Source organism: Lygodium microphyllum, chromosome 26 (genome assembly GCF_053477565.2).
Source record: "Lygodium microphyllum isolate KBCC chromosome 26, Lygodium_microphyllum_v1.1.10, whole genome shotgun sequence".
In the NCBI taxonomy this organism is placed as follows: Eukaryota; Viridiplantae; Streptophyta; class Polypodiopsida; order Schizaeales; family Lygodiaceae; genus Lygodium; species Lygodium microphyllum.
Genome location: NC_141160.1, coordinates 127,223,327 through 127,251,242, shown reverse-complemented (window position 1 = coordinate 127,251,242; position 27,916 = coordinate 127,223,327).

Sequence of the window (27,916 nt, the reverse complement as noted above, 5' to 3'; positions counted from 1 at the left end):
ATACAAAGTGTGCCTTTTATCCATTCAACCATTTTTATTTAAACACTTGTAACCTAATAGGAGCCTAATGGAGAATCCAATGGATGAGTCTTATGAAAGAGACATGGAAAAACTATAACTATTGTGGCAAGCACACTAGTAGACTTTCTTCTTTGCAAGAGTAGCTATGTTCCATGTACACTACATTATTGCTATATGGACTAAGTAGTATATCGACTATTAGCCACTCTATACATTCACTATCCTAACTTAATTTCATCCTCATTTCAGAACCTCAAGGTGAAAAAAAAATGTCGAAGGCAATATAAGTAAATTGGATTCAAAAATGCTTTTGGAAATATGTCTCCATGAGCTATTTAGAGATATATGCCCTATGGAAGAGGAGGAGATGTATTGATTAAAACAAAAACTTTCGAGCAAGTGTAAGAATTCAAATGTTCTCTTTTTGCTAGTTTATCAAACGAAGAGGTTTCAGGCATGCATGATTGTTGAATGCTGAAATCACCTTTGAGAAAATTTGAATGGTTGTTGAATGCATGATTGTTGAATGTTGAATTCTAATATTTAATTCTAATTACGTTTGAGAAAATGAGTGGCCAATATGTCAATGTATTTTAATATTTTTTAAGAAAATAAAGGGCCTTAAGATTATGCATTCAAACAAAGGGCCTTAATATTATCCTCATCATCGATGTCATCCAAACAAAGCCCAATAATACAGGACCATAGTTGTTTCGACGCACAAGGAACTCCAGGTGCTTGGGCACGGCCATGTTCTATCGATGTCTTACCCTGTTACTAGGATGTACAGCGGTGATCAGTACTGATCAATGATCATGGGCTCCTGCACGTCCTGTTTTGCAATATATCCGAAATCCCGTGTGGCGATCTGTACGTCCAGCCCTTCCAGTTGTATGCACCTTGGACCACCTCATCCCTGCGATTATCCCTTGGCTTGTATGCACAAGATTACACATAGGCCCTGCAGCTCCTCGAGATTAACCTTTGGATACGAAACACTCCAATAGAATAAGGCTCTAAACCTTCCTTTATGAACGTCGCTCCTTTTAGGCAGCCGATCGGTTGATAGAGAGAAATATGTAAAAGAAGAAGAGAAAAGAAAATATGATAAATAAAATTTATTATATTCCACCACACTTTGGATAACCTAATTGGCATCAATAACTTGAGCACCACGTAGTTGTCAAAAATCTTTGAAGCACGCATCTTGAAAGTTGCAAAGCAAGAGAGAGCTCTACCTAAAACCCATAAATGCTAAGGGACTTCCCCTCTTCATAGACTTGAGCACAAATAATACCTCCCCTTCAATGAATGGTTTATCCAAGAGCAAGATAATTTCAACAAGGTGCCAAGGATTCTCTCCATTTCCACATCCAAGATTTTAGCAACACACTAGGACCAATCAACAACACTATTGGACTTAACTTCTTAACTTCGGCTAGCACATAGAGATGCTTGTGGAAAACATAAGCATATCTAGTCATCAGTAAAGGTGCATATACTTTCGTCCTAAATATATAAATGTGATAGTTATTTAGGATGAAAATAGATGCACCTTTACTGATGACTGGGATATCTTTATTGATGACTAGGATATGCTAATGTTTTCCACAAGCATCTCTCACACAAGGAACTTTTAATCATTCACTATATAGGAAATTATATGAAATGTAAGAAATTCATTGATATTTCCTATATATGTATCCATGTATTTCCTACATATGACTAGGGAATCAAATTTTCCATATCTACTAGAAGGGAATTACACATCAAAAGAGAGAATTTCCTACATTCCTTCAAAATTCTCTATATAAGAGAATAGGATAATTTGATTTTCCACTTCTAAGTAGGGAATTATAGATTATTGTAGTGAATTCCTACGTTCTCTCAAAATTTCCTACATAAGAGAATGTAATAATGTCATTCCCCACTTCTAATAGTAGGGAATTATATGTACGTATGAAGAATTGCCTATATTCTCTCAAAATTATCTATATAGGAGAATATGCGAAATTCAAGCATTGCTTTAGGTATTTAAGATCTAGCTTATAAAAAAAATTATGACTTTATTAAAGTTGGAATTGACCATATGAAGGTGTCTAGGAGCCATCGACTATCCCAAGTACACACATATACACACGTATACATGCATGCACACATACACATGCCCTCTCCAGTCCTAGTTAAAAAATAATATCTAGATGCGATTGTGGACTTGTTTTCCTTGCATTAATTGTTAGAAAACTCATTGGAAATGGCCAGCCGCATATTATACAAATGGGTGGCCTCAAGTTAGTTGCTCAATCCTATGCTAAACATAGCTCTATTTTGTTCATTTCATGCCCATCTAGTGTAACAATGCTTCTTGTTTTTTCTTAGTTAATTTGAGAATTTCTTCTTCTTACTCCTTCAAAAGTTTATTTCAATGGTGCAACAAGTCATGTGAAGGTAACATATGACTAACTAATAACTATCTATTAGCCAGCATTTGAGTAGCTCAATATATATAAACACTAGTAGACATGATAGTTTGATTAGTAAGAGGGAACAATGTGTTGCCTCTAATATGGACTTGATGAAATTGAATTATTAGAGAGCGTCTAATGAGGATTAGTTATAAGTTATTTTATTGCAATTATTCAATTCAATTTGGTCCCTTTTTGTATTATACAAAATATTTTGATTGAGTAAATTTTCTACTTTAGTTCTTAATAAGAGTTAGTGTAAAAGACTCCTTACCTTCCTTAATTATAGTGAGTTACAAGATTCTATACTAAGATAGATTCATATAATTTGCTATTTTTAGTATGAAATAGAATTTATATTGAATATTTACACACATAAAATTTTGTGACTTGGCTAAGCCAAAATGCTTCAACTCTTAGCTAGGTGCTTAAAGGCAACCTAGAAGACTTGCTCATTTTTCCTAAGTGCGCTAAGTAGAGACAAAGCATTGCTTTATATTTTTAAACAGAATATCTATTTGAAATTTATTTTCCTTCTTTATGAAAACATTGTTCTTAATGGTCCAAATGATTTTTAGAACAATGGCCCTTACTACTTTCCAAAGCTTTAAGGACTCCTCATCTAGGGATCCTTTATCAACCAAACGGCTCACGTTAAATATCGGCCTGCCTGGTGATGTGGCACCCGGTCGCAGCCGGTGATAATGAAGAGCCCTCCTTTTGGGCCAAAATAACATTGTGTCGCTGTCAGGAATCGAACCCACATCACCAGGCTGGTAGTCATGCACCCTACCATCTCACCCATGCGCGTTAGCTGATAAATTATAAATTTATTAAGTATATATATTTAAAAAAGAAATGTGACCCCTAAAAAGTGCAGGGTCACCGACACGTGGCCTGTCTACGGGCGATAGCCCATAGCAGGCCGATATTTAACGTGAGCCCAACCAAACAAAGTTATGTGCATCCTAATGGTATTATTTATCCCAACAAGATGGGTCCATTCTCTCACTTTTTCCCACAATCTCCTTGCCCTCACATAGTGCCAAAAGTGATGGGTGACTATCTCACTGTTGTGTGCAATATAAAGGAGTCATCAATCATTGATTTTCACAAATTTGGAAATCTTAACCTTAGTAGGTATCTTTTTAGCACCTACTTTCCATAGCATTAAGTTCAACACTTGGTGTTACCTTTCAAGTTCTCGATAGTTTTCTTCTCGAAGTGTTAACAATGATGTAATGGTAACATGTCTCCCATGCTTCTTTGATGTGGGCAATCACATGTCCCTTCTCTTCTATAAGTCCTATTTCTTGCTTGTTTTGCATGTTGATTTTCCCCTTGTATTGATGAGAGAGCACCACTTATCTTCTAGATCAACCTTTGTGTCTAGCAACCACTTTGCCTTCTTGATTTAGAGGAGTGCAATCAAACACTCCCGCTCTTCTTTATCGAGCTACAAATTACATGTTATTTCCTCCAACTCAAGTGCTCCCTACATGTCAGTGTTCTAGAGATCCAACCATCTCACTATTCCCTTGTTGCCATTTTGAGGTCCTAGCTGATGGGGGGATGTTCACAGAGCATAAGGTAGAACATCTAGACACTTTGTAGAAACACTTTGCATCTCATATAACTCTCCTTCCCAAATTTGCATTTTCACCCATGTAAGTTTTGTCCACTTTTCCCCATGTAACTTTGCCTTATGGGTAAGTGATATCCATTTTCCACATAAATCTTTGCCTTCTCTCACATGTGTTTAATCATGATAGTCAATGATTTTCCTCACTCAGCTTGTAACACAATTTGAAGATCAACCTTTTGGCCTTTGACTTGATTTCTCCCAATATTTCTATAGCCCTAATCCTCCACAATTCCTTATTGTGGTTATCACTTTCTAGATATTGAATTCCATCTACTAATTGGTCCGAAGCTCCACAAAATCCTTTGTAGTAGCTTCTCATCTTTTTTCCATTGCACCTTAGAGAATGGAGTTACTAATATTAAAGACATCAAGGAAGGTGAAAGTATCTTATCTACCACTATTGAATTGCCTCGAAAACTCAAAGACAATGCACAAAATGTGTTTAATATATTTTCCATCTTTTCTAGCATCTAATCAATATGCCCAACCCTAGAGGGCACTCTAGATATCAAAAAACTTCCCTTGCCTTGATTACATTCAGAAATCTAATCAGGTATCTTCCAAACCTAGATAAAGAATATTTGTCTTAAGTTTACTACTTTTTATGCCTCAAAACTACATATTGCTCATAATTGTTAGACCCAAATTAGCCCTATAAGCCAAAATTTGATTTGAGTTATCATCAACAAAAATCTAGGTGCACCTTTTTGGGAGTTATTACTAGAGGGAGACCATGCATTAGTCATTCTAGCCATTCTAGCCATGCTACTCTTGTCTCTAGATAGTCATTTGTAACACAATTGGACTATATGTGCTATTATATCTTGGTAGTAATAGAAAAAAGATGCTAGTGATTTTGTAGTATATTGTTCAAATGGCATATTCAATTGTCTGTATGTAGTTTCTAAACAACCTTTGCTAGAGGAAAAGGATGTAGAAGAAAGGAATTCTTACATTATGGACTCATTACAAAGGCAAGCTAGTTGTTCCTCCCTTACAAAGAGTCTTAAAAAGCAAACACTACGCATGCAATACTGTGGTATTGTCAAGGTGAACCCCTTGAAGTGTTTGAGATACAAGACACTTATGGTTCTAAAGTGGTATGTGAGTCAAGTTTTCAAAATTTTTGGATGTGTTATGATTGTCACAAATTAGGTCACTTTGTGAGATCCTATCCAAGAAAGGTAAGGAAGAAAAATACATAGGATAAAGGTCTACATTAGAAATGAAATGAAATGAATATTTTGGTGGATGATTGATCAAATTAAATACATAAGGACACATCACCTAGATTAGGAGCTACACTTGTCACCTTTTTGGGCCTAAAAGAAATGGTAAAGAGTGATATTTCCCTCTCTATTGAAAGAACTTTGGGTGTGGAAGATACATTGTTTCTTGAGAAGGATGAATTTTTTGGGGAGAAATTTAGTGGTGTGTATTTCTTGGCTAGTAGGTAGGTGTAGTAGCTAGGGTTAGCAACGTTCACTAATTGGCATGAAGCTCAAATACGAGAGAGAGAGAGAGAGAGAGAGAGAGAGAGAGAGAGAGAGAGAGAGAGAGAGAGAGAGAGAGAGAGAGAAGTGGAAGCTGAACTAGACTTGTGTAGGTACATCACATAGAGAGAGAGAGAGAGAGAGAGAGAGAGAGCACAATATTACTTTCTATACGGTGCACCTTATTGCCTGGTACAGGTGAGTCTAATGACCACTTATATAGTATATTGAAATGTGATTTTTTTAGTTTATTGTAATTGCTTGCCTAGTGCTTATAATTGTTCTATCTAGATTCATGACATCAGGGCCAAGGGTGTAATTGAGAGTAAGGGCTTTGTGGAATCCTCACCTTGGTTTTGAAAGATGAACATATCCTGGTTTTGCATGAGGTATGCTCAAAATCAAGATTGCTTTTCTCTTATGTGCGAGGTATGCTCTAAATATTTGGCCTTTCTAGAGAGATATGCTCTAAATATTCAACCTGAAATATTTCGCCATTTCTCATTTGGCGCGGAGGATCACTTTCACCATATCTCACCCTTTCTGTTATGCTAGTCTATGTTTGGCATGACATCTCTCATCAGGCATCTCAAGGGGCTTCTACAAGGTCAATTAGAGAAAAAGAAAACAGAACAGATGAATGTCAGGTGTAGAGAAGTCAATAATCAATGGGGAGGTCTAGCATCAAATACAGAGGAATGCATAGGCTGATGGAGAGAATGCTAAACCTGGAAAACGAATAATGACCTATCGTTTGGGGTGGGGGGACTTTATGTAGAAACACAAAGAGAAGATGGGGTGAATGAGGCCTTGACTGCTCCTCTAGACCTATTAGAGTATTGATCTTTGGGGGATTGGACCTTTGATCTTTGGTCTTCTTCTTTGCGTAAGCTCTCGCAATCTCTAGGATCATGATGGTATTCGTGGTGATTAGACTTGTAGGAGCATTGGTATTTTGAGTTTTGATAGTCCTCATCACTGTCATTAGACCTAAGGAATCATCAATCCATTTATCCTTCAAAGTGTAAACACACAAAGAGACTGCTGCCTTTTGATGTCGGGCTGCATGAATGGAGCGGTCAGTTGCACTACTACAAACCAAGATGTGAATACTTCCACATGCTAGAAATAGCTCGAACAATGCAAGAAAATTTTTGTTTGATGAAGCTGGGGCTAGAATATGCTGTTGTCAACTAGGATCGGCAATTAGCCACACTCGTATGGCTGATTACTGTGTAAAACCTGCACAAAATGATAAGGTATGTGTTGTCTCCTCTTCATTGAATTTGTGTTGATATAGTCATGACCTTGTTTGACATGTTTGCCTAGTTGTCTATCAGAACCTGCACGAGTGGTTTGTGCTTAAAAGTATGATGAAACATGGCAATAATGGAGGTTGTATGTTGAAGGAAGATCTAGGTGCTTGAGAGAGTTAGCCAAGCTAATAGTAAAGGACATGCTAGGGGTTAGATATATTGAAGTGTTGAAACACTGCATGTGATTTGCTTGAAACTGTTGATACACTTGTCTGCTTTGGACTTGTTAAGAGAGATTTTTCTACTGTAGAAATTGGATGTTGAGTTTGCCAACTTGGACAAGCATAGGCACTATTAGTCCAAGACCAGTTTAGGTGTTCTGTTTGACCTTGGGCTTGGTGGTGAGCAATAAATGTTTACACCTTCCATAGAAAGATGGCCTATTGTTTGATGGTTCAATTCTTCTAGTGGGACATAGTCTTATCGAATGTGATTTACAGCCATGTGCCTATCTAAAGGTAGAATTTTCTCCTTAAACAAAGGGATATAAGAGCACAAGGACCAATGGAAAAATGCTAGGACAAGTATGGAGTAGAGTTGTTTGGGTGGGAGTTGAAATTAGTATGGGAGTGCAAGTTCAAGAGTGTACTATGGAACTGTAAGGGTATACTGTGGAAGTCCTAGTGTGAAAATGCCGATGTGTATGAGTACTAATGTGTGAGAGCTAGTGTGTGAGTACTAGTGTACAAGTTCTAGTGTGGGAGTGTAAGCATGAAAGTCCTAATGTGGGGTTAGGGGTAGAGTGTGGTAGTAGGATACCTACTATGGGGGGGATAGTGTAGGCGTGGGATTATAGTGTGGGAGTGTGGGTACTAATATTGGAGTGGTAGTGTGGGATTACAATAGGGGGGAGTGCTAGGGTGGTGTGGGAGCATTTTGAGTGTAGTAGTCCTACTATGGGATTGGGTCTAATGTGGGAATTCTTGTAGTTTGGGAGTCCCAGTGTGGGAGCAGTTCTAATGTGGGTGTGGGTGCTTCTAGTGTGAGTGTTCCTACCATGAGAGGCCTCCTAGTATAGGATCCCTAGTATGGGAATCTTAAGGTTCTAGTGTGGAAGTACTTGAGTATGGGAGTCATAATGTGGAATCCGTTCTAGTGTGGAAGTGGTTCTTTCTCTGTGGAAGAGGAGATGTATTGATTAAAACAAAAATTTCTAGCAAGTGTAAGAATGCAAATTTTCTCTTTTAGCTAAATTATCAAACGAAGAGGTTTCAAGCATGCATGATCAAGATTTCATACACAATGAAACGAAGAGGTTTCAAGGCCCTTGACGATATTTGGGTTACTTTAGAAAATTTCACCATTATTTATGATTATTTTCTTGTTGGTAAGAATATCCTTAAGGAAGGAGATATCAAGTGAGATTATCATCAAAATTGGGCTACAACACAAAGGATATGGAGCAAACAAGTCCAATGGTGTTTTTGGGGACTAGCAAACAATGCAAAATATAGAAAAGAGCATGGCATGGTAGGAACACAAGCTTATCTCCGAATTGCTAGAGACTATATTGATATTTCCTTGTCCTTGTACTTGAGCTATTTAGTGGTGAAGAGAGTCTATTTAGTAGAAAAAGTGGTATTCTTCTTCCAAATATAGAGATCTTAGATTAAAAACATGCCACATACACACTATCAAATAACTTTAAGGAGGCATTCTTAGACCTAAAACTCTCATGCCACTTTATTGTACTACTAATAAAATATTTAAGAGACTTTCATCCAAATAATATGCTTCAAATACATCTAACTAGATTTGATGCAGTTGAAATATTTTTGAGAAAATTTGGTAGCATGGTTGGGCAAGAGTGCACTTATGACTTGATGGACATGTTGCATAGTATAGGGATCTTGAATTGGCTTTCACATTTTCAATCTAGGGAGAATGGTGACAAATTTATGTGGGCCCATAAGAAGAGCAACATGTATGAAGGGAGTTAAATCTCAAAGAGACCATGAAAGTATTATATTTAGGTGATTACAAATGTGTCTCAATTGATGAGAAGATCATCAATGCATTGAAAACGGGACTATAATGTGCTTAGTTGATTTGTGAAGGTTTGAAGATGAAGCTAAAAGGTAAAGGAGGATTAGAAATAGTGGCTAGAGCCTTGGTCCAAATGCTTTTTTGAGGCTTATGTCAATTCAAATATGCAAGACTCTGATACATATGAGGAATCTTTAGTTTTTGCAAATGAGGGAGTTGATTCTGAGGAGGATGTATGTACAAGTGAGATAAGACATGTAGTGGATTCTATCTTGGATGAAAACAGATTAAGTGAGCCTAGTAGTGAAGCTTGAGAATAGCAGATTTCTTTTTAACTAAGCCAACTCAATGGAAATACCATATTGTCCAAAGATAGGCTTATAAGTGTGCAATAAGAGGTATACTATAGTATAGATGACAAGTATCAAACCCAAAAAAATGATAATCTATTTGGCATTGGTTCAAATTGTGATGTGTTCTTCCAATATGAAAATACCAATGGAAAGATCACAAGATCATCAAAGGCAAGCTCTTCAACAAGTATAAGGAAAAAAAATAAGCCAATGTGTGGTACATGTGGGACGAGTTCAAAAGATGAGGAGAAAATTAATCAGTGCCTATGTGGAGTATAAGAGAGGGTTCAACTTGGATGGTATCAGAAATCAAAGGGATTAGGGATTTTTACATACTATTTGATGGACCTTGATATGGTAGATATTGAAAGTATGATTGCCCTCACAAATCTCACATATAATTGTAACAAGAACAAACATGAATTTGATGAAAATGATTGGAAGATCTTAAATGAATTTGTAAATGAGAAAGAGGGAGTGCCCGGGAGGCCAATACGCAAAATGGCAAGTGGGAATGGACTTAAGAAGTCCCAAAAGTCATGACTTTTGGGGGATCCCTTTGGGGCCCCCTCAATTTTTGGAAATCATGGTTGGGGGAGCGCATTTTTTCCACACTACAGTCCGATGAGGGTGCCATTATTTTGTTTGACGAAGAGGGGGGGCTATGGAGCCTAAAAACAACCCCCCCAATTGAGTTGACGCTTGATCTACATCCTATCTTCACTCTTCATCGCTCCATACTACGCGTGGAATGACTGCCTAGTTTTGGAGATCAGAATTCAGTCTTTCTCTCTCCTCTTCCTCTCTCCTGCATAGAGGCACTTCATGTAGCAAGAATCAAGAAGGGAATCAGGTGATGGATGCTTGTCCGGGATTGTTCCGAGAGGTTGAGGAGGCTGAAGGCTGAAGATCTATGCTGAAATCTATGACTGGTTGGTCGATACGCAGTCCCAATTAAATATTCAAAAAACCCAAAACACTCAAAAAGGCGGTATGCTCTATTTTATGAAAGAATCTTGCTTGTTTTTTATCATTCATGGTCTAAATAGTGTGCATATGGGCTGAAATTTTATTTGAATGTTCCTTGCATTATGTTTGAGGGTTGCAATCTCTGTTATGCGGAACTTGTATTGATTTACAGCAATTATAAATTTTCAAAACCCAAAAAAACACAAATTTTGATGGAAATTGATAGTTTCTTTGATTTTAAGTGGGGAAAAATGAGTGGACATGGGATAAAATGCTGAGTCTTAGTTGAAATAATGTCATTAAAAAACCAAATAATAATTATTAATATTAAAAATAAATAGAAAAAATAGAGAAAAATGGAAAAAATGGATTTCTTGTGTTTGAAAAATTTGAAAAAATAAGATCTATGTATGTGAATGTCTGACAGGGATGAAGCATGAGATTAAGCCTCATTTTGGCCCTTTTACTTTGTGTTATAGTGCGTGTTTATTGCTTTTACATACAAAAAATGACATAAAGGAACCTCTACACCTAAGCAACGTAGCAAAATTTAAACAGTGAGGGGGAGGATGATGTTATACCATAGTTTAAATGTTGAAATAATACAAATTATGATTGTTCTCTTTATGCATTACATTTAAGATGCAGTTTATTTAGAAATAATGGATCTAGTAGCACAAGGTTTGCCTTGGTGCTAGGTTCCTACAACGAAGCATTGTGCATTAGTAGAACTTCATTAAAAGGGTTGTTTTTGCACGACACATAAGCTGATTTTAAACCATAATTTTTTGTGCACAATAAAGCATTCACTTTTGTATGAATCATACACACGGTATGTATTCTTGGCATGCATAGCACTTGGTTGAATGATAAATGACCCATGCTGGAGAGAGTAAGGCACCCAAGCTGTAGGTCTAGATGGTGGGTCCAAGGGGACAATTAAGTGAGGACTGGTACATTCATGGAACGATATAATATTGGTACCAAGAGTGAAGCGTGTTTCACATGTGTTATATGTGTTAGCGATGTATCGAGGGGCCAATCCCCAAGGTGTAGGAAGGTCGCAGAGTAGGGCCGCGGCAATCAGCCAAGGGGTGCCTCCTATGTTGTTCTACGTGGTGAATTACACCAAAATGTGTAGGGTCTCCCTCTGAGGAGTCTAAAAAGGTTAATGGTTGGACTATAAACACGATACAAACACAAAATGTACATACAATGGCAAGGCAATGTGTCCTGTAGACGCTCCTGACCGCGAGGCCATGGGGTTGCCTTGTGCATGTCAGAGGTCCCACTAGTGCTATAGCTAGTGCTGGACCATTTTAGGTCCCATCAGAGAAAATAATTTAACATGAATTAGATACAAAAGATGTGATGAAATAATCCACTACCATTAAATAGGACAATATCAAGATCAATATTGCAATGGAAGGAAGCCTTAAGACATTAGTATGATGGCCAAAATATATATTCCTACATTTCTATCTCAATTTTTATGTTTAAGGACCCATCGAAGGCTTACTCTAATATAAGCTTCAGCAACAACTACCTTATTAGGAAGCATGCGCCATAGCTTGTGCATCATAGCTTTATTTATAAATTTCTAAATTATACCATTGAAAGTCATATAGCTTGAAGACATTTTATAAATTTTCATAATGACTAGTTCTAATAAATGTATTTTATGAACCCTTAAAAGCTAATTTATGATCAATTTTGTGATCAAACTAGTATTGGTATATATTACATAAGGATATCTTAGTTTTTTTAATTATAAGATTATGGTAAGGGATTAATAAATTACAATAAAATCACAAAAGGTAAAAAAATATAGCAAAAAAGGCTACATATGGATATATGAAACATGCCATGAGTGTTCATAGAGACAGTTGGGTAGAGCAAAAAAGAGCATATAGAGACAAAACCACGGCTAGGTAGCACACAAAGGTAGAAGAGAAAGTAACTAGCATCAATCTCCATGCCAAAGTGGAGCACCTAAAGGAAATACTAATGTAATTTGAGGACCTAACATCTAAGCACATGATGCACATCTACTCCTCCCAAGATGTTACAGGCTGTCAAGATGAACAATTCAAACCTCGACTCAACAGCTCATAGTATTTAGTTTGGAGTACAATTGGCTCTAGTAAACTGTACAAATTGGTGCCTCAAACATGCATAAAGTTTATCCTGATGAACAAAGGCTTATGGGCCATCACTAATGGACAAGCGAAGAAGCCCTAGGATGCAAGTCTTTCAGTTGCATGGCAAAATAGTGATGACAAGGCTCAAGCCATAAAAAAGCTTGAGTTGGATGACAATTATATCCACCATGTGGATACATGTGAGACATCAAAGGACACTTGGAAAAGATTGCATACTTTGTTTGGTGCACATAGTCAAAGTCTTCAAAGTATGGTTTATTAATTGAAATTTTTAGATTAGACATGAGATCTAACACATCTCTTACAATACAATTGAATTGCATGGAATTTCTCTTAACCCATCTTGCAAAGATCAATAGTAAAATGAATTAAAGATGTATGCATTGGTGTTCTGTTAAAAAGCTTGCCTCCAGATTATGATAATGTCTCCACTAATTTAATCAACATGCCAAATCCTAAACTTGTTGGCATTCAAGCCTCTCACGTAGAATAAGAAAAAAAGATAAAAAATAAAAATGAGACAAGTACTTCTAAGGATGAACAAGTGTTGTATGTTAGTAACAAATACAAAGGAAAAAAGGACTAGCTAGTTTATGACTTCTACAAAAGAACCGGACATATTGAAAAGTTCTGTCATGCCAAAATGGGATCTTAGAAGGCCTACCTTACAATTGTGAAGAAAGAAGAGGATCATGAAGGTGAAGCAGAAGAAGAAGAAGACCATAAGGAGCAAAAGGACAAGCCTCACCAGTCCTTTTATCCACACTACTTTGATAGATTTTTTAAAGCCTTTTATAACCTTGCCCTAATGTTCCTTTCATAGGCTTGTAAAACTCCTCATGTAGCCTATGCACCACATCCTCTACACACTTATTGAGGCCTTGTAACAATCCATGGATGTTTGCCATGTTTGTAGTATGCCCACACTTAGCAAGGTTCTACTAATGATAGCCTTTTTGCACTTAGTGCTTTTTTATAGTTGTGATTGAGGAGGGGTGTTGAGAGTTTTGGAAATCACACCCATTTGTATGCCTTTTTGTATGGTGGAGTAGTGGGCAAGGGAAATGCAAGAAATGTAGGAGAAGAGATTGAATCCCATAAGCATAGTGATGGAAAGTACTATCTACCTAGAAGACTATAAAGCACTATACTTTCCTTTCATTTTAAATGAATTGTCATAGTACTTTTGTCCTTTCAGTTAGTTCTCATTATCCACTTACACAAGATTGTGTTTATGAGACCAAGCTTCAATTTTGGAACCTAATTCACTTGTGTAACAATCAATTGTCATATCAATGTCTTCATGAGTCTTATCTTTATCTTCCATCCCCCATACAATGCTCTAGATCCATGCTTTAATCAACAGTTTAATGGGCAGAACGTATCAGCCTATCTTCATGTATATATAGACAATATGATTTTTTATGGGATTCCTCGGTATGTATAGGGCATGTATTTTTCCTGTTTTGCTATGCATGCATTGCAAGAATGATTGGTTTACTTGTATCTAAGAGATGTTAATTGGGTTTCCTTTAAGAAGGCTCTTAGAGAGGAATCTTCCTTGAAGACTAGGATTAGTCACACGGAAGATGTTTATAGATTGGGTGGGAAAACTTGATAAGGGTCTTCTTACTATAGCCTTGTCGTGTGAATTTTAAAGCCCCTATCCTCAATCGGATGTGAATGACCATTAGTTGATGGAAAGTCAAAAAGTTTAGTTATTCTTAAAAGCTATTGACCTTGTGCTGTAGGAGAAATTGACTAATCGATTAGAAGATGAAACCTCAGAAATTGGGTTGAAATATGAGTGGGCGTATATAATGAATATTGTAAATATGATGGTGAAGTAAGAAAAGATAATAACAAGGTTGGGAATAGGGTCTATGCATGTAGTTTCTATAATTATTCCTAAAATTACAACAATATAATATGTATCTATGGTGGCTGAACAATCTGTTAGGCTTGCTGGCCCACCCAAAAGGAGATGTTATGGATGAATTGGTAAAAAGGTTATATGACCCACACTTAAATATGACATACCTTAACTTGAAGGTTGTAAAATTGGATGAGAAAGTGGAAGAGAAGGGGCGGGGGGGGGGGGGGGGGGGGGTAGCAATCCAAAGGCCTACTAAAAAAGGATTTAAGAGATGATGTATATGGTGTGATAGCTTGCAACATGAAAAGTGCGAGTGTATGGTTGATCGTGATACAAAAGAAAAGAACTTGGTGTTTTGGAAAGATGGAAAAATTCATGCAATTGAAAAAGGACTGCCTCTTGAGCCAAAATTTGGAAGAGGGGGGGATGTAGAAGTGGTTGGAAGAGTTGGTAGCAAGAAATGCATTTGTAGTAGTAGATACTACTATGTATGGATTGGAACTTGAGAAATCATATGGTTCTTTACATGCATATAAAGTTGATGCAACATTTGTAGTATGATCATTTTCTTGGCTTGTGATAAGAAGGAGAAGACAATAAGGGCTAAATTGACAAGTGCAAGTTAGATCATATGGGATAAATGTGGATGGGATGCTTCTATTGATTCATTTATTGCATATGCATATTTGACTAAGGTTCAAAATGTGGATGATATTGTCAAGGAAAAGAGAAGGGATGAGGATGCAGGTCCTTCTATTGTAGATCCTTTGGCACATGGCACGAAGCAAGATGGAGCAACAGAAGGCTACTAAAAAAGCTAGTCAAAAACATGTAATTGAAGATGTCTCACGTGAAAAGAAGCATGAGGGGAAAAAGAGAGTCAAGGACTGTGGTTACAAGTTGCAAAAGCTTGACATAGAGATAGAAACCAACATAAAGAAAGTGCTTGAGAAATGAGGTCTTGAAAATAGAGTTAAAATCATAATGGATGAGGTTCTTGGCATTGCTAAGCATGAAGTCCATGACAAAGATAATAAATATCATTAAGTGGAAAATGCATTTGTAAGAAAACCTACTCAAGCACTATTGAAAGTTAAAGAGGATTCACAAGGTATCCAATTGGAATCTACTGATGATTTCATTTCTATCATAAAATAGGTTGATATCGAAAATGGGCCATATGAGGAAAGAATGATGTTATAGATACAAATGTTATGGTCTGAAATACTATACATAAGGGAGTTGTGCAGTAGTATCACTACAAGGATACAGGAGTATAGCGACGGCCATTTTCGACACAAATTAACGGCATCGCTATTTGCATTGCAAATGTGACACAAATAGTGACGGTACTCAAGCGAAAAAAAGTGGCCCGAAACCCGAGCGCGGCATTTTGCACGAGAATGAACAAAAGAGGGAGCGAAAGGGAGAGCGAAATGCATCTTGCATTTAAGGGTGAGAGGGAGAGAAAGAGAGAGAAGGAGAGCTTCTCACCATTGCCACCACCGTTTGCGAAGAAGAGGAGGAAGTGTATGGAGGGCGAAGAGGAGCCATCGTCGCAAAGAGGAGCCATTGAATCCATCCTCCAACCTTTGTGGTGAGTGTATTGTTCCCTCTTGGTTTGTTTTTGTTTTTTCTCCTTTTATTTTGCTTGTTTTTGTTAAAAATGATGTGTACTAAGAGAGAAAGAGAGGAAATGAGAGAGGGAGAGAAAGAGAGAAAAAGAAAAAAGGAACAAGAGAGAGAGGGAAAAAACTTTAAACATAATAAAGAAAGAGAGAGAGAGAGAGAGAAAGGGAGAAAGAGAGGAGAATGAATGGATAAAAAGCAAATAGAGGATAAGATCATGTTCTTTAATTTCTTCTTTTCTTGTTTGTAGTAGTAGTAGTAGTAGTAGTAGTAGTAGTAGTAGTAGTTCTTTAATTTCTTCTTTTCTTGTTTGTAGCGGTAGTAGTAGTAGCTCTTTAACTTATTATTTTCTTGTTTGTAGTGGTAGTAGTAGTAGTAGTAGTATTCTTGTTTGTTATTGTTGTAGTTGTTGAGATATCGATCTCCACTCGTGATATGCCAGGGTGACCGTTGTGCATTTATGTCACCGACTTGTTAGCTGCAAATGCGGTTGGTAAACCGCCCATGAATAATAGCTAGATGACAGCTATCCTTATCTACTCTAGTTCGTGGCTCAGTTAGTATGCCACCTTAGTTAGTTTAGTTTGATTTGAGACCCATATATAGGGTTCTTCTATTTCTCTGTACTAGAGTTCTTTTGGCTTACACAACTAAGAAGAGAAAAAAAAAATCAGCCTCCATCTTTGTGTGTATTCTCCCATTGTGCAAGCAAAAAAGCTACAAGTGAGACTCCTTCCTTCTCTTCCACAAGCTTGACATGGTATGAGAGCTTGGTTCGTGGTAAGGAGCTCAAGAAAGCAAACCAAGTTCGCGGTGTTCTGGTAAGAGGACCAGTGTTGCTTTCATTTATTTTGTAGTTAGACTAGAAATCGCATCGCATTCCATAGTTATAGTTGTTCTTACTTGAGATTTCTATGTATCATTTGTCTTAAAATGTACCATTAACCCTCGGGGAAGTTATTATATGTATATCCTCTACATCACGTGCATTCAAGACCTATTTATAAATATAATTATTTGTGAATTTTTCTTGAATAAATCATAACCCTTTTTTATTAAATCTGTAAATTATCCCTTCATATTACACCCTTCTGAATGTAAAAAATGTATAAAAATGGTATTTAAAAAATACATTGTTTTGAACCTATGTGATGCACACATATATTCATGAGTAATTTACCCGAGCATTCAACATGCTATAGAATGCTCTATTAAATGCCCTATTAAACATGCTATTAAACACCTCAATAAACTTTATTTTGGAACTACTAGGATAATTTTAATGAAACTTTAAGATTATTTTAGTTCTACTTTGTAAATTAAGCTATTTTTAGGATCAACTAGTTTATATCTAGTTTTGGATCTTTACTTTGGAATACTTTTGTTAGATTCTCTGTATACATGGATAAACATCATTACTAAGTCCTCAAGCTTGATAGGTGGTATTCATCAAAAAGAAATTTGGAGTTAAGTGATGTTAGAAAATGTGGAAAACTTAGTAAGTGTGGATTTTTTATGAAATACTAAAGCCATGTGCTTTCAGATTCATATTGTTGAAATTGCATGATTGACAAAACCTATTAAAGGCCGCTCAAGGGTGCATTCATCATCATGGTTGTAGCACCATAGCATTATTTATTAGTGAAGAAAAGCTCACTCTAAACCCATCAATTGATGTTGTCATAGCCCAATACCTCTGTACTTTAGTATAGTTCCAATTTTTTGGGTGGGTAAGAAAGTTTTATAAACTAACACTATGATAAGGCGTAATTACCCCATGGGTCACAGAGTGGGCAAGGATGTGGTCTATGTACAAAAGAGTGTGGGAGTCTACTAGATAGTGTAAGCCTTGGGTTCTTTGAGCCATACTTTTTCATTTTAGCCATTTAAAATTGGCTATGTAGATCAAGGAGTTGTGATCCCTATGGTCATATTTACTATCCCACATCTACCATTGAACTTGCAGATGATACTAATGCCAAATACTTATTTCCCTATTCTCATGGAATTACTAAATGAGAAGATTTAGATGGGTATTTTAGAGCCTTAATCAGCCCCTTACTCAAATAGATGGTTCATTGTACCTAATAAAACTGAGACTTTGAGATTCATTTAGGATATGCAACCAATTAATAAGATGACCATGAGGAATGTGGGAGAAAGTCCTATTGTTGATGAATTTGTATAGGCATTTGATGGAAGAGAAATCTATTTCTTTGGGAGACATGTATTCTAGCTATAACCAATTCTAGTTATTAGCAATTGAATTTAAGGATATTAGCACTATGAAGACACCTTATGTTGAATACAGTGACTTGTACTCTACCACAAGGGGGAACAAACTCAGTGGCACACATGATGAATGCTGTGAACAAAGTGTTGAAAGTTGATATTCCTCATTTAATTATGCCATTCTTGGATGATGTTCCTATTAAAGGATTTGTAGAAGTAGAGAAACATGATGAGTTGAATGATCACGGATGGAGGAAACTTATTGCTAGTAACACTGCAAACTAGGATAAGATTCTAACTAGTCTCAAAGATATCCATCTTACTCTTTCTAGTCAAAAGTCTATATTTGGATCAGATGAACTGCCAATTGTGGGACATATGTGTGGGCTTTATCGCAAAAAATCCATTTGTATTCAACTTTGATGTTGTTGGTGGGATACAAGAGACTTATTATTCTACTTCAGAGATGCAAATGTTTTTAGGGGCATGTGTATTCTACCTCATTTGAATACCTCACTTCACATATGTTGTAGATGTTCTTTATTAGTTGTTGAGAAAGGGGCAAAAATTTCAATGGGAAAGGATGCATATAAAAGCTACGAAACAAATGAAGAAGGTATTGAAGATTGCATCTACCTTAAGGAAAGTTGAGTATACAAGATGAAGATCTCTTATGATTAAATTTCATACTAGACAATGGGCTGAAAACATGCTATGCTGCACCCATTTAGAAATTTTTTTGGAAAGAAAAAAATCAATGATGATAAATACACTTATAGCACTAAAAATGGCAAGAAAAAAATATTCAAAACTTGGACCAAAATAATGGAGGTCTGTAGTGTGTATGTGCATGGTAGTTTATGTTACTACTGCATAATGCCATGTGCTTACAAGATGTAACCAAAAGTGGCAATGTGGTTGAAGAAGGACCTCAATATGAAATTTTCAAAACACTTCTTTATTGATTGATTGTGTTGTTATTTAGCACACCTTGCAATTAGCACATTTTATATGTCTGCTTTGTGTACTAGATGTTTATCAAAATCCACCAAAGCTTTTACAACCAAGTTGCATTTGGCATACATATGTATTAAAAAATTAGCAATTATCACATCTTTTAGCAAACATCCTCTCTCTCATTATCTCACCATGTATTTGCTTCCCTTTGCCCACTACTCCAATCCTACCACATACTTTCAAGATGTAAGTAAATGTAATTACATTTGGAGTGGTTCAGCCCCCCAAAAGCATTCATTCAAAAAAATTAAGTACTTACTAAACATGCCCAGATTGGAAAAATCCTAAAATAAATGTATTTCATGAGATTACATCCCAAATAGGAAGCTTTATGCTTTTGAAACCAAGCCACATCTTCAATATATATCAACTGAAGCATTACTAACATCTTTTTCTATCAATTGTAGAGTAATCATCTCCATATGCCTAACTAGGCCCTTGTCTACCATCTAAGCCGCCACAAGCTTTCAACATTGTAGAGGCGAGCTCAAGCTTAACCACCAAGACCCACGGATCGCTTATTGTTCAAGAATTTCAAGCAAGCACTAATGGCTACCCCTCCAATAGCGACGTGCTATCCCTCTCTATGAGTGTAGTTAGCTTACATTGATGCCTACTTGAATCGCTTCCTCTCTGATAGCTCCATGATTCATGATGCAAGCTCAAGCATCCTCAAGCCTCTTCCTCCCAGCTCCATCCTCCATAGCCACATGCAAGATGAGAGAAGAGAATAGAAGAATAAGAAAAGAGGAGATGGAGGGGAGCTTCACTTCCAAGATCCCTAACCCTCACACCCCCACTCCCTCACTCACTCTCACTCCCTCCCTCAAGCAGTCATAAGTAAGCAAGAGAAGAGAAGAAGAGAAGAAGAAGAGTCCAATTTAACACACACCAAAGAATGAGCTCTCTTTCACTTTTTGAACTATATATAAAAAACCCTCAATCCCTTTTGGGGGGTCATCGGTCTCCAAGAAAAGTGGCTTGGTAGGATCTAGATGAACTAGAATTGGGGCAATAGTGAAAGCCATCCTCAAGGTCTGGAGGCTTTCTCAACTTTTGGGGCCCATGCGTGAAAACACCTAGAAACAATGCCTAACATTGGAAAACATTTTAGCAAAAATTTACACAAATAGCACATTGTTACCAACTTTTTACATTAATTTAATGCAGATGTAGTCCAGATTTTATCTTTGGAGGACGTGTCTTTGCAGTTCGGCAAGTGAAAAATCCTAGTTCGAAGAAGTTCTGTGTGAGAGGCCATGATGCTATCAATTGGAGAAGAGGGAGGGAGATAGGAAGCTCTCCGAGCCATCAAACTAAGAAGGGAACAAGAGAATTGTAGTAGAAGAAGAGCAAGAGGGGAGCATTGAAGTCAATGGCTTATTGGAAGCCATCGTCATGTCTTCTCCCTCTACCTCCATTTTGGAGCTTCAATGTACCCCCTCCTTCTAAAGTGATAGGGTAGGAGAATTCTATGTTTCCTTCCAATTGCTCTACTTTGCTCCTGATTTTGTGAACATATAATGGATATATTGCATTACTCTCCTGTCCTCTCTTAGTCATCAACATAAAACCATAGAGGCTAAGCTCTTAAGCTTGAAATTTATCAAGATTAAGTCTTAAAGGAGTTACAATTAGCTATTCCTATAGCAACATTGCAATTGGCCAATGGATCTCTCGACAGAAGGGTAATGATGAGCTCACCATTGGGAACGATTGGATAGACTCTCCTTGGTTGGACTGTGCAAAGGACACGATTTTCAAAGATACAATTACGATTCTCGTACTTTAGATAAGTGCCTTAACTTGTTTAACTTAAAAAAGTAATTTTGCATAAATATTTCTCCAATTTGGAATTTTTATAAAATGCTTTTGAACCTTCGTTTCAGTTTGGATAGTTTTTAAATTTTATGTAGGTCAAATTTTATATTTTAAAATAAAAAACTGTTAAAATACTTAAAAATAGCTTAAAATAATATAGATAACTTTTTATAAAATATTTGTTTTAAATTTTATAAAATGTGATACTTTTTATAAATTATGTATTATTAATAGTATTAAAAGAAAGTCAAAACTTTTGGAAGATGCTTACTATGTTTTAAAAATAAAAAATAGTTATTTTAGATGAACATTAAGTTAGTTTTTGATAAAAATAACGTTTTTAATTTAACAAAAATTAGGATATTCTATAGAAGACTTAAGAATATAATTTTCTATATTTTTACTTTGAACAATATTAATATAAAATACGATGTGTCTAACTTTATGCAAATTAATATTGTGGACGAGGTATTAAGTTATATCAATATTGGACAAGGAAAATGTGTTTAAAAGAAAATTAAAAATTATAGATTTGAGGAATTTTCATTGATTTGATAGTAAAAGGAATTCCATAGAACTATTGGATTTATGCTTTGAAGTTAATTCTCGAAGGGATAGAAATCCTAGTTTTAGTATTTAAGTATCTAGTGTCGAGATAGAGACGAAGTGCAAAATTAAGCAATTACTAAGTTTTCCATATTAGATTAGTTGGACTACTATGAACGAGTGTAGTAAATATTGAGGAAGGCTAAGATAAATCATAGAAAGTAGTTATCAATATCACCTATTTAGTGCAATAACTCCTAGGAGTTGGCTTGACAACATAGTTAAAAGTGACTTGGTCTTTGACCGGTCATTTTTTGGTACGTTTGTTGGGAGCCAAGTGCACTCAAATAGGTGATCAATCTCCCTAGGATATTAAAATCCTAGGTATTGATGAGTGAGTATGAGGTCTCTTTTCTAAGGGACTATTTTTTGAATTTGCCCTAAAATTGCCAAAGGAGGATATTGAATTTGGCAAGAGACACAGACTTAGTAGAGGGGGTTAAATATTTCGGCCCGAAATTAACTATAGACATAGAACAGTTATCTTCTTGGAGTTGGTGTTATAACTATTGCACGCGCTTCGATTAGTATTATTGTAACACTTATCAAAATTTTAGAAGAGTGGTATGGGATGATGTGTTGCCTTGGATTCGTATATCTAAAGGTTTGAAAGTTACTTTTGACACAAAAGACATTAGAAAGATCGCTGAAATTTTAGGCCCGTATTTTAGACCTTCTAAGCGCTCATGCACGCAAAACTTTAAACAAAATGTGTGAAATTTTAGGAATATGATAGTAATAGCTGTTTTATTAATAATGGAGGAATTCAGAGGACAGTGTGGACAAGGAGAGTTTCTACTTTAGAATGCCAAGTATATGAGACATCTTCTAGTGAGTGGAGGTAATGACATGGATATAACAATTAGTGGACATCAAGTATTTGAGTTAATATGACAAGATATTAACATGGTTACTTATCCATGAAAAAATAAATGCAAATCAATATTGAGTTGTAGTGATCATCCATGCACTTGCCACCAATTTGATATGCAACTTAGACATTGGAGTATGGAGAAACAAGATGACTTGCATGCTTGTTTATAAATGTATTTACAACAAAAACATGCAATAAGAAGGTGAATTGTTGGTGGAAGAGGATTAGGAAGGGGAGAGGAAGCCCAAAGAGTGCCAATTGGAGAAGAAGGAATGGAAGGAGTTAGTAGGAAGTTCGAGAGTAATGATTAAGGAGAAGGGGGTGCCATCATATAAGGGGGTAAGAGAAAAAACAAGGGAGAGAAGGATGAAGGAGGGTGCCATATTGAACATCATGATGCCATCAATTGGAGAAGAGGGAGGGAGATAAGAAGATCCCCAAGCCATCAAGCTAATAAGGGAGCAATAAAATTGTAGTAAAAGAAGAGCAAGAGAGGAGCATTGAAGCCAATGGCCTATTGGAAGCCATCGCCATGTCTTCTCCTTCTACCTCCATTTTAGAGCTTCAATGTACCTCCTTCTTTTGAAGTGATAGGGTAGGAGATTTCTATGTTGCCTTCCAATTGCTCTACTTTGCTCCTGATTTCGTGAACATATAATGGAAATATTGCATTACTCTCACCTCCTCTCTTAGTCATCAACATAAAACCATAGAGGCTAAGCTCTTGAGCTTGAAACTCATCAAGATTAAGTCTTGAAAGAGTTATAATTGACTATTCTTATGGCAACATTGCAATTGGCCAATGAATCTCTCGAGAGAAGGGTAATGATGAGCTCACCATTGGAAACGATTGGATAGAGTCCCCTTGGTTGCACTACAAAGGACACGACTTCAAAAGACACAATTTCGATTCTCGTACTTTATATAAGTGCCTTAACTCATTTAACAAAAAAAGTAATTTTGCATAAATATTTATTTGATTCGATTTTTTTATAAAATGCCTTTGAATCTTAATTTCAACTCTGGATAGTTTTTAGAATTTAAATAGGTCTGATTTTATATTTTAAAAATAAATAACTGTTGAAAATACTTAAATACCTTGAAAATGGTATAGATAATTTTTCATAAAATATTTGGTTAAACAATTATGAGATATGATATTTTTATGATGAAGTATGTACTTTTGGAGGTATTCTGAAATTTTCCCAAAACTTTTGGAAGATATTTACTATGTCTTAAAGATAAAAAATAGTTATTTTGGATGAATATTAATTTTTTTAAATAAAAATCATGTTTTTAATTAAAAGAAAATTGGGATATTGTATAGAAGACCTAAGAATATAATTTTTGATGTTTCATTAAAAAATTTAGATTTAAAAAATTATTCGATGTTATTAGTTTGAACATTATTAATATAAAATATGATGTGTCTAACTTTATGTAAATTAAAAGTGTGGACGAGGTATTAAGTTATATCAATATTAAACAAGGGAAATGTTTTAAAAATAAAATTAGAATTTATCGGTTTGAGGAATATTAGTTGATTTGATAATAAAAGGAATTAGATAGAGCTATTGGATTTATGCTCTGAAGTTAATTCTCGAAGGGATAAAATCCTAGTTTTAGTATTTTAGTATCATGTATAGAGATAGAGACGAAGTGCAAGATTAAGAAAACTTACTGAGTTTTCCATATTTGATTAGTTGGACTACTATGAACGAGTGTCAGAAATATTGAGGAAGCCTAAGATAAATAATAGAAAGTAGTTATCAATATCACCTATTTAGTGCATCAGCTCCTAGGAGTTGGCTTGACAATCTAGTAAAAAGTGGCTTCAGTCTATGAGAACATTGAGTTTTCTGTGAGTGTGGTGAGTGATTTGACTATCTTTGAGTAATCCTTGGTAAATATAACGTAGAAGTTGGCAAAACCAAGGATACATTGGATATTGTGGATACATGTGGGTGTCTCCCAATAACAAATAGTCTCAATCTTCTTGGGGTCCATGAAGATTCCTCTCTGGAAGACATTATATTCCCATAATTCCAATTTTGTTAGATGTAAGAAACGCTGCTTAAGTTTTACATATAGTCCTTTTTCTCCGAGCTTTTTCAAAACTAATTTTACATGGTGCTCATGCTCCTCTGGATCTTTTGAGAATATTAAGATATCATCCAAGTATATAAATACAAAATCATCTAGATGCTCTTGGAAGATATAATTCATCATATGTTGAAACACTCCAAGAGCATTGGTGAGACCGAATGGCATGACAACATACTCGAAGTGACCATATCTTGTGTAGAAGGTTGTCTTCCATTCGTCTCCTTATGTGATCCATACAAGATTGTAAGCCCCACATAGATCAATCTTTGCAAAGATCCATACAAGATTGTAAGCCCCACATAGATCAATCTTTGCAAAGATCTTGGACTTTCCAAGGCGTTCCAAGAGCTCTGGTATCAACAACAAAAGGGTATCAATTCTTGACTGTTATCTTATTGAGTCCTTAATAAGCCACACACATTTGGAGTGATCTATCTTTGTTCTTCACGAATAGAATTGGGGCTCCAACAAGAGACTTTGAGTATCCAATGAGTCTCTTGGCTACATTCTCATCATGTGTTTTTGCATAGTTCACCTAGTTCATCAAGGGATAGCCTATAGATGGGTCCAAAATATTGTTGAGCATCATCATGGAGCTCGATAGCACAATCATATGGTTTGTGTTTGAGCAAGAGATCTACATTCATTTTTTCAAAGACATCTTGGAATTCTTGATACTAGCTTGGCAGCTTGACTGACTCATCCTTACTAGGTTCTTGAGTTTGTATATGATATATCATGTAGGTTGGTTCTTGCCTTGTTCTGTGCATAAATGCTTTGGCTCCTAGATATATTGACTTTCCTTGATTTTCATGATGTGTAATCTTTTGCTTAATCTAATAAATTTCTAAGTTGTGTCTCTTTAGCTAAGGCATCCCAAGGATGATTGGATTTGTGTGACAGGAAATATCATTGAAGCATACACGAGATTTGTGATTGCCAAGAGTTACCATGAATGGTCAGGTTTTCTTGGTCATATCGAGGTAATATCTCTAAATGCTAGAGGTCTTCCATCCATGACTTCAACTGGTGTAGCATTGGTCTTTTGGAGTACTAGGGGTCTCTGATTAGGGCTGGGTTCCATTGGCAATGCCTTACTTCTTCTTGCTTTTCTTGCTTCCTCTTGAACAATGTATTATCATACTAGATGGCTTGCATGATACAATCCTCGAGTGTTTTCACCTCAGCAAGAATAGTGAGCATAATGTCGTTGATATCATCTCAAAGATTCCCATTGATTTGATGTCCAAGATCTATGGAATAATCCTCTTCATCCTAGCTTTCTACAAAGTATACTTGTTGTCCATGATCTAATTCTGCAGATTTGGACATAAGACTAGCATCAAAATGTTCCAAAGAAGTAACCATATCTTGTAGAGTAAGCTAAGTGTGAATTGGTTGACAAACTATTCATCATGTCAAGTGACGTCATAGATTAATTGTCTAATTTCAGATGCATGCGTAGAGGCATGGCAGTTACCTTGTCATAGCTTCTAAAGTTTCATTTCTGCTACTTGATCAGTCTCTGTATCTCCAAATGTGGAAGCGAGCTTGCAAAGAAATGCCTTATAGTTATGAAGTAGTGGCATATTCTTTTCCGAGATTGGGACGATGATATAGCTTGACCACAAAGTAAAGTCCCAATGAGTCCAAGCTTGGAAGCATCATTCTAGATACCTATCAAGTTGTATGTAGATATAGAGATTTATTTGTTGTAGGAATCCCCAAAACTTTGAATGGTCAGCATTGAACTTCTCTACCATGATGATCTTGGGTTCTTTTGTTCGGGGTTGATAAACACACTGAATCCTCTAATCACTTCCTATGTTGTTCTCTAAGTCTCCGATCTTGTCTTGCATCTCTTGAAGTGTAGGGCTAGATGCATAGGGTGTTCTATTTGAAGTTGTGCCTATCATTTATTGAAGTCTTGAATTTTTTGTTGGAGGTTTTGAAGGGAGGCCATGAATCTTTCAAGGGTTGCCTCCATAGTGCTTAGTAGGTCTAGAAAGTAGTCTTGTTGAATTGTTATGGGAGCACTATACTGTGCTGGAGAGACAAGACTAGATGTAAGATTTGTTACAAGATTTCTAATTTCAAGATAATATGATGTAGGGGCATAAGGTTCAATGATAACTTAAGAAGATTATCCATACCATTCGCAGAATTTAAAGAAACATATAAGATAGGAAGCATGTACATTTTAAAAGTGTGATACTTTGTGGATTATGATAATGTGAAGAAAGAACTTGAAGAAGTTGTATAATGCATGTTTCTATTTCCCTTTATGAGGAAAAATCCGTCATGTAAACAAGGAAAAGAAAAGACTACACGTACTCCTCTCTCATATAAGATGCAAAATTGAAATGCAATTAACATCTTACATCAAGATCATTGAGACTCATCTATCTGATAATTGCTTGGAGTAGAAGAGTTTCAATGAACAATTCATGATATAATTGAAACCTTTAAATTTTTTTCTTGCAACTTGTACTTGAGATAAACAATAATATCTTGACATTTGTATCATATACGAGGAAATATGAAGATAAAAACTTATGTTTGTGAGAATGATCAAGGTATTGAGCATCAATCAACTTTACTTGGATCTCAGTAGTCTATAGTGCTTTTATCATGACTGAATCATGCTTAGCATATGACTACTTTTGTTTTTGTTGATGTTCGTACTACAAATACATGGTAAAAGTGTGAATCAAGTGCCTCACAATATTGGTACAACTTGTAGCATACCCCATACTACACAATTTTTCATAGTGTTGGTGTTGATGACATGGGCTATAGAGGTGGCATTCACCATTGATAGTATGGTGGTGAAATTGCCATATATTAGTCTTATGGATGGTTCTTGGGGTATTTGTGTCAAGCCCCATGTGCACTAGATGAGAGAGTTTAGGATTTCAAAGAAGTAGGGAGGATTGAAATAGTGGTTGGAGGTATGTGGAAGGCTATTGAAGAAAGCACCAAGTGGAGTATCAAAGAGTACTAGCAAAGTCACTTGGGAACCATAGGGTGCCAAGGGTGGAATGGGAGGGTGGGAGACTCACACCTTTCCATATACAAGACATTGCATGGAAGTGGAAGGTATTCTAGAGATGGCTACATGGTCATAAAGTATCATGGGGTGGGAAGTTGCAATCCCTTGTAATGCGATAGATCCCATCAGTACAATAAACTACCCATTAGTACTCATACTCATACTATCACCGTGTGTACTTTGATGAAGAGGGGAAGGTGTTATGGAGATAAGAGGAGGGTCCCATGGGGCCTCTTGAGGAGGATTATTTGAAGGCCTCCAAAAAAACTCTATGAGCTCATTCTTTCAATGAA